The following is an 8312-nucleotide window of genomic DNA, read 5'->3' as shown; positions in this document are numbered from 1 at the left end:
TATGGACGTTCCTTAAAAAACTAAAAATAGAACTACCATATGACCCAGCAATCCCACTACTGGGCATATACCCAGAGAAAACCATAATTCAAAAAGATACATCCACCCCAGTGTTCATTGCAGCACTATATACAATAGCCAGGACATGGAAGCAACCTAAATGTCCATCAACAGAGGAATGGATAAGGAAGATGTGGTACTTATACACAATGGGATATTACTCAGCTATAAAAAGGAGTGAAATTGGGTCATTTGTAGAGACATTGACGGACCTAGAGACTGTCATACAGAGTGAGGTAAGTCAGAAAGAGAAAAACAAATATCATATATTAAGGTATATATGTGGAATCTGAATAAATTGGTATAGATGATCTTATTTACAAAGCAGAAATAGAGACACACACATAGAGAACAAATGTATGTATACAAAGGGGGAAAGTGTTGGGATGGGATGGATTGGGAAAGATTGGCATTGATGTATATACACTATTGATACTACGTATAAAATAGATAACTAATGTGAACCTACTGTGTAGCACAGGGAACTCTACTCAATGCTCTGTAGTGACCGAAATGAGAAAGAAATGTAAAAAAGAGTGGATGTATGTATACGTATAGCTGATTCACTTTGCTGTACGCTATGAACTAACACAATATTGTAAAGCAACTATACTCCAATATAAAATGTATTTCTATAAAAACAACAATTTGAAATTAGAAAAAATGAAAAGATCTACCTATTATTCCATGTGCTGTCTGTATAAAAATCACCAGTTGGTTAGGCACTTGTGTGCAGAAAACAATTCTGTTTAACTTAGAAAAGGAGGGCAAAGTTACTGGAAGAATTTGATATGGCACAAATAAAGGAAAGCAGTGTAATCAGGTAATACAGAGGACAGGACACAAGGCATCTTCTGGGACCAAGGCAGCCGAACTGATTGGACTTTTCAGGCCACTGTTATTGGGATAAATGAGCTCCAAACATTTTGTTATTCCCATCATGCTGCTCAAGATTCAAATTCCCAAGGGGAAGCGTCTGACTGGCCTAGTGAGTCACATTCCTCTTAATTAGAAAAGGGTAGAATCACGGGAGCATGAGAAACAAAGGGTAGTTTCCAAAGGGAACTCACCATTTCATCGCCAATGAAGAGGAGATAGATGATGAACAGTCAAAAGCAGTAGATATCAAATCAAAATTCCATTTCCTTACATTCATCTCCATATTACTATGAGCAATACTGCTTTAAAAATATCCAATATTTAGAGGACGCGTCATCGGCCCTGTGTGCCCATTTCTGTCTGTTTCTCCGCTCCTCCCTCTTCGCCCCCATTCCCGCCTCCCTTTGTGCTCCGAAGGCCCAGAGGTATCGGCGGCCGCCATCGTGCTACTCGCGTCTCTGCATGACACGGTCAGGAAAAAAATAATATCCAAAGATATTTTGGCACTAACAGTGTGATCTATAGCAAGAAAGATGAGCAGTCTGTTGCAACCCATGAGATTTCCAAGGAGACAGAGAGCCAACACAGTGTAAAGGAGAATACGTAAAAAGACGTAAAAGATTCTTAAGGGAATGAAAGTTGAATTAAGCACAGTAAATATACAAACAACAAAGACACCCAACAGAAGCCAACTTAAAAGTTTGGAGGCTTCAATTGGCAGACTTCAGAAAGCTCCAGAAGATGACCCCCAAAAGAGAAGTGAGTCCCTGAGCCCAGAGTTGTGGCTGCTGCATCCGCAGTTGCAGACTCTCTCCCTTTTGACAAGCAGATGAACAAGTCAGAGCTGCTCAAGCAGCTCCAGAAGAACAAGGAAGACTCGAGGGCACAGAACGATGGAGAGAGACCTAAAATTAGTTTCACTAACATCAGATATGAAAGTTGCCAGATCTGCCACAGCGAGAGTTAGCACAAGACCAGTGCATCAGATTCAGTTTGATGAAGGGACTGATGATTTTGTTGGCCAAAAGAAGGCTGCTGATCTGAGAAAAAGTTATAGGAAAAATATATTCAAGGGGAAGAGGCTTAATAATTTTGAGCTTAAGGCAGTTACTGAAGAGGCACCTGAAACAGAGGCAGCACCTTCTCTTTGGGATGTAGAATTTTCTAAGCAGTTAGCGGCAGTCAAAGTACAACACTTTCAGAATGGTTTTGAAGAGATGATCCAGTTGACAAAAGAAGGGAAATTGTGGGAGTTCCCAACTAACAACGAATCAGGTTTTGATGATGATGGTTCAGAATTTCATGAACATATATTTCTGGATAAATACCTGGAGGGTTTTCCAAAACAAGGACCAATTCGCCACTTCATGGAGTTGATGACCTGTGGCCTTTCCAAAAACCCATATCTGAGTGTTAAGCAGAAGGTTGAACATATAGAGTGGTTTAGAAATTATTTTAATGAAAAACAGGACATTCTAAAAGAAAGCGGCATACAGTTCAATTGAAGACCATGGAAATTTTTATTTCAAGCTGTAGGAGATTCATATCATAAATTAAAAATTTTACTAGAAAAAAAATCCAGTGTTTAAAGTTCAAGCTTAAATATCATCAGACAACAGCTACATCCATTAACAAACTATTGCACAATTCTTTTAATGAAAAATCCACTGAATTGCATTACAAATATAATTCTATTAATAAATATAACTTCACAAACATGCTCTAGTTGTCCATCAGTTCTGTAGAAAAGAATGTATAACTCTACTGTGCTTGGAACCTTCAGCATCTCTTTTATTTTCAATAGTATTATGTTACCTTTTAAAATACAATTCAGTGGAAATTTAAGTTGCCAATCAGACTCTGCTCTTCTAGAAGAGTTGATAAAGCATAAAAGAAACTTACGCTTGCTAAGGAGAGGTCTAGAGCTCTCTTCTCCCTAGTGCTTACTACTGGTGATAGAAGTTCTTTTGGAAACACATTATTTCAAAATTGTGTAGCTTGTTTCCTCTACACTACCTTCAAAATACTTTTCTGGCTTTTCTGAGTATACTTTTTAATTTTTTTTTCTTTTTTTCTTTTTTAACTTATAAGACACCTGAGAATATTTTGAAATAATTGGATACAAAAGTTGACTGTATGGGGACTTCCCTGGTGGTCCAGTGGTCCATGTTTCCACTGCAGGAGCCGCAGGTTCTATCCCTGGTCTGGGAACTAAGATCCACATGCCATGTGGTATGGCCAAAGAAAAAAATTTGACTGTATGAACATATCTATTCCCATAGCAGCTTCTACAGTTTTCTATCTATAAATGCTATGGTTTTTCATTAGATGATTGTAGGATTTAAGTACATTTACAAGCAATATTTAATATAAAATATATTAGAAGGTTTAGAGTGATATTTATTAAGAGAAAAGTAGATTATAGTTGTCTCCCAGAAAGACAAAGAGATTGAATTAATCTTCAAAAAAAACATAGATCTCAGACCAAATGAAAAGTTTTCTTTTAGTAAATAAGGTTAAAATGGCTTTTCTAACAGCACAATGTTCATGTGATAGATGAATGTATCATTTACTAAAAAAAGACATTAAAAAAGGGCTTATCCCAAAAGATTTATTTCTTTGATCTGGCTAATCAAATGAAGAAAAGAAGGAGTTTGTATATGTAGACCGCAGCCAAGAAACTTCTCAAAGGGCTGACTCAAACATCTAGTTTGACCATCATCATAAACCTTCAAAGTAGATATATAATAACATTTGATAAATGAGAAATGAAGGCTAAGAGGACCTCTACTTTTATACTAGTTAGTCTGGAATTATCTACCTACTGAGGATGATCAGAAATGCTTGATAAAAAGTAAAAAACATCCTGAGAGCTGACAAGATTGTGAAACATTCTTAGAATAAGATCAAAGAGAAAATGGAAATTCAGGGAAATAAAACTGAAAAGCATTTTTTCTAGGGGATTTTTTAGCTGAGTAAAGGAAAGTAAATGCCTGAGAAGTGTATCAGAGGTATCAACAGCCTTGTAGGGCTTGGATGAAAAACTGTACATTGGGTTCTTAAAAGCTACATCCCCAAATTATGATTTAATTGGAAGTAGTTCAGACTTAGTGGCTGTACAACAATTTCAAATCATTTCAAAACCTGGAGCTGAATGAATTGATTTAGATTGCCGTTGTCTCCAGGCACCTTGCAAGAGAAAAAGTAAATCCTCTTTTCTACAAAAGAATTGCTACAAATAGTTTTTCAACTAAATGCCTGATTCACAATGCAAAAATAAGGTACACAGAAAGGAGAGAAAACCAGCAGAAAAATAAAATAGAATAAATAAAATAAAATAACAAAGGCACCAAAAAACATTCCAGAAAAAATAAATCACCATGAAGACACCATGATTAACAAATTTGACAAAATTTACACATATAAAATGACATACCCCAAAACTGGTAGATAATCTTTTTTCATACCAAGCACACACAGAACATTTACAAAAAAATGACTATATACTGATTTTGTTGGAAGCCCCCAACACCACCTCCAGGTTTGAAAATTTACAAGGAGGACTCACAGAATTCAGTATATGGTTGTACTCATGGCTATGATTTATTACAGCAACAGAAACTGTTCTGGGTTTAAAATCATGCCTCTCCCACCCTTTCCTGAATTCATATATGGAAGTCCTAACCCCAAGTACCTCAGTATGGGACTGTATTTGGAGACAGAGCTTTTAAAAGGTGATTAAGTTAAAATGAGGCCATTAGAATGGGTCTTAATCCAATATGACAGGTGTCTTTATAAGTGGAGAATGGGGCACACAGAGAGACGCCAGGGGAACATGAACAGAGAAACAACCATGTGAAGAGGCCCCAGGAGGAACCAACCCTATCAACATGCCAATCCAGAACTTCTAGAATCCAGAACTTTGAGAAAGTAAATTTCTGTTGTTTAAGCCACCCTGTCTGTGGTATTTTGTTACACAGCTCTGGTAAACAAATACAGATATCAAGAAAATCAGCAAAGGGAAAAGCCACATGTAGTAAAGTATCAAGGAAATCAGGCATAAGCTTCCAAAACTCCTCTCCCAGTAGACACATAATTTCTCTAGCAGTGAGTTATGACAACATGTGTAAAACGTTGTCGTTAGTCTCAAAGACTCATTTATTGGGAGCTGATTATGCATGCACTCTCTGGCTATCACGTCAAAATTACAGACTGCAAGAAGGAAAGCAGGTGTTCAGCATAAAACATATTGTTGTACAAACAATTTAGGCACAGTGAACCACTCTTACCAGTTCTGGGGATGATTGGAACCCCTTTGAAACCTAAGTTAACCGACCCCAGCCCAGGGCCAGCCTTGCAAGCAGGCTTTGCTAAGGAAAGCAGTTTCAGCCCTGTTATATCAACTTTTTTCTGCATGGTCCACCTCTTGCCCTCTGGTCAAGGCATATTTACAACAAAATTATTATCAGGAGAACCCACCAAATTGCAGTGTTATCTCAGTGATAACATTTAGGGGTCATGAATTTATTCAGTTAAAACAAATCCCATTTACCATAAAAGTCTATCTTAGAAAACAAGTGCCTTTCTCCTTATCCTTTTTTTACCTGGCCCACAGCATCAATTTAGTCACAGCAGCATTCTGGTTTGTAAGTTCAAGTCGACCTGAATGCCTTCCAGGGGTAAGGCAGTGTTTTGACAGGATACACACATAAAAAGTATAATCCCAGAGGGCACATGCAGGACATTATAATATAATAAAGAAATTATCATTGTTAGGGACCCGCAAACAGGATCTACATTAATTAGGCAGTATAATTTAATAGCGCCCTTGAAGTGGCCTCCCACCCTGGGGCCTATTGCCCTAGGATTCTGAGTCCCGTCCACTTAACTCAGTTCAGTTCTTTGTTTCAAATGAACCACCTGAGACAGTCAATTCCAAATAGTTTTGCTTGTCCCTGACACCAGTTCATCCTCATCCAAATGTGAATGGCATCTGGAGGTGTTCTGCGTGGAAAGTGCTGAGGCCATCCCCTGCTGTCTCAGAGACAGGTGTGATCATAAGCCCAGCAGTAAGATTGATTCAAAATGCTCACAGCAGCTTGGAAAGTCAACACTGGGGATTTTTCTCTTTGCTTTGGTAGGAGGAAAAAGCTTCCAGGACCAGTTTTGGAAAATAAAGATCATTAACCCCCCTCTTCATTCCCCATGTCTGCCCAGGTACTGGGGTTTTGTTTTTACTCTGTTAGTAAAAAGTAAGTGTATCTCATTCAGCAATCATAACTTTATATGTTTTCAATTATCCCTACTGTTACCCAAATCATTCATATAGAAGAGTTGTATGCAAGAGCATCCAAGCTTTTTCTCCAGTTAAAAAAAGACAAAATAAAACAAAAACAAACAAAAAACAAGTCTTGTATGCAACTTAATCAGAAAGACACTTCATGTTTAGAAATTAGAACAAAATCCTGAGTTTTCAAAAATTTTTGAAATGAGTTTGTACACCCTCCATCCCTTTCATTCGGATCACTCACCTAGTGAGCAACCTACCAAACACAATTCCTTTTTCTGGAAATAGCTGCATTTAGTAATAAAATTGCTTACTGAGTTGCGGCACCAGGAGAAAGTTGAGGGAAGTAGGCTCAAGCTATCGGTTTATGACTGCAAGCTATAACTAATCAGGAAAGCCAAACACAGGTCAACAGCAGTGAACATTCCCCAGTGGGTCAAGAGTCTCATCTGTTGGACATGGGTAGAGGGTTCACAATCCCAACGTTCAGCCTTTGGCAGAGATCACAAGTTAGGAATGCAATCAGTCTCAGAAATATGAACTTGGTCCAGAGCTCAAATAGTTCCATCAGAGAATAAGCCCTTTTCTGTGGGCCATTTGTATGTGACACAGATGGCTCAGTCAGCATCAAGGATATTTTCATTGTTTATGATCCCACAGCGGGAGATCCTAAACCTGCAGCAATCTTGGAATCTGAGTTCTGTTTATTAGAGAACTAGGCCTGCCTCGTTTTAGTATAGCACATGCTGAGGCCAAAACAGCCCATAACAGGCAATATTAGCTTGGAGTTAGATCCAGGTAATGAGTATCTGAATTCAGATTCTAAAAAACTCAGTGGCTTTTTGTTAGCAGCAGCAAAACTAAAATTCAATAAGACCAGACAGGTGTATTCCAACTCCAAGTGACAAGCAAAGATTTCCTGAGCTTTTTTTGTCTTGTAAGTCTGAGTGTCCAAACTGATCCACTCAAAAATATGCACATTAGGCTAGAAAAGTATCTGCCTTTAAGGGTCAGATATCTTATTTTATAAGAGCTCATAAGCAATTAAAAACTTTTTACAGCATCAAAATTGTATCTCCATCTGGAGACTGACTCTCTGTTCATGTATCTCCCTTTATTCAGGGGCTCTAATAATAGGCAAAAATCAGAATCAGAAACATCAGTTACAAAGCCATATTTTTAAAATACGTCAAGAATCTCAATTCCAACCAACTCATCCATGATAAAAAGCAAGGAATCTGTATCCTAAGAGCACATTTCTTTGCAGCTTTCCCTGATTGTGATGCTCCCTCTAGGATGTGAAATTACAAACATTTACAAAAATGTTATTATATATGCAGATGCAATAATCACAAAGTACAAAGCCAATTAAAAATCTCTTTATATACTATTGTAAATTTATTATAACTTCTATCAGTAAATTCCACATTTACAGGTTTAAGTTCACAGTTTCTGGGGGAGCTCCAGCTGCAATGCACAGCAGGGGCAGGAGGTCTGCAGTAGTTGAAGAAGCAGTTAGGATGAAGAAATGGCAAAAGAGTATTTTTCCTTTTATCCCCCGTCTGGTTTATCTAAAGCTTTGATCCAATTCTGTCAACTGATTTAATCTTCTTCTCCCACTTGGAGGAGAGAAAATATAAACTTTTAACGTGTCTGGGCTATCTAAAGCTCACATTTGGGAACGTTTGGTCTCTTTGTTTCTCCTTCCACTGGGAAGAGAGACAACAACCAAAGACATTACCGGACTGCATTCTTTTCTCCTCACTGTTAGTTGGATTACCAAAAATAGCTGGAGAATCCAGCAAGCTGATTCTCCTGGAGTAGCTAAATCATTTTTCAATTCCATATGTAACTTTTACCTTTCACAATAGACAGGAATTCAGCTGCTCTTTCATACCATGGCTAACTTATAGACACCCAACAAGTGGAGGTTTATCCTTCTCCACCCTTTGAACTTGCTTTTTCCCAATGTTTTTGCCATATTTCAGTGGGTCAAGGTCACGCTAGCACATCCCACTTCTAACACCAGCTAGTCAGGGCAGGGCTCACAGGAATCAGTATAGTCTTACTCATGACTATGATTTAC

General features: G+C 38.0%; 1 pseudogene; it reads left to right on the top strand.

The window, feature by feature from the left end:
* Positions 1-851: 851 nt before the first annotated feature.
* Positions 852-2444, top strand: LOC103085984 (28S ribosomal protein S31, mitochondrial pseudogene; annotated as a pseudogene).
* Positions 2445-8312: the final 5868 nt, after the last annotated feature.

The sequence above is a fragment of the Lipotes vexillifer genome, unplaced genomic scaffold (assembly GCF_000442215.2).
Source record: "Lipotes vexillifer unplaced genomic scaffold, Lipotes_vexillifer_v1.1 scaffold3, whole genome shotgun sequence".
Lineage (NCBI taxonomy): Eukaryota > Metazoa > Chordata > Mammalia > Artiodactyla > Lipotidae > Lipotes > Lipotes vexillifer.
This window is presented reverse-complemented; position numbering and strand designations above follow the sequence as displayed.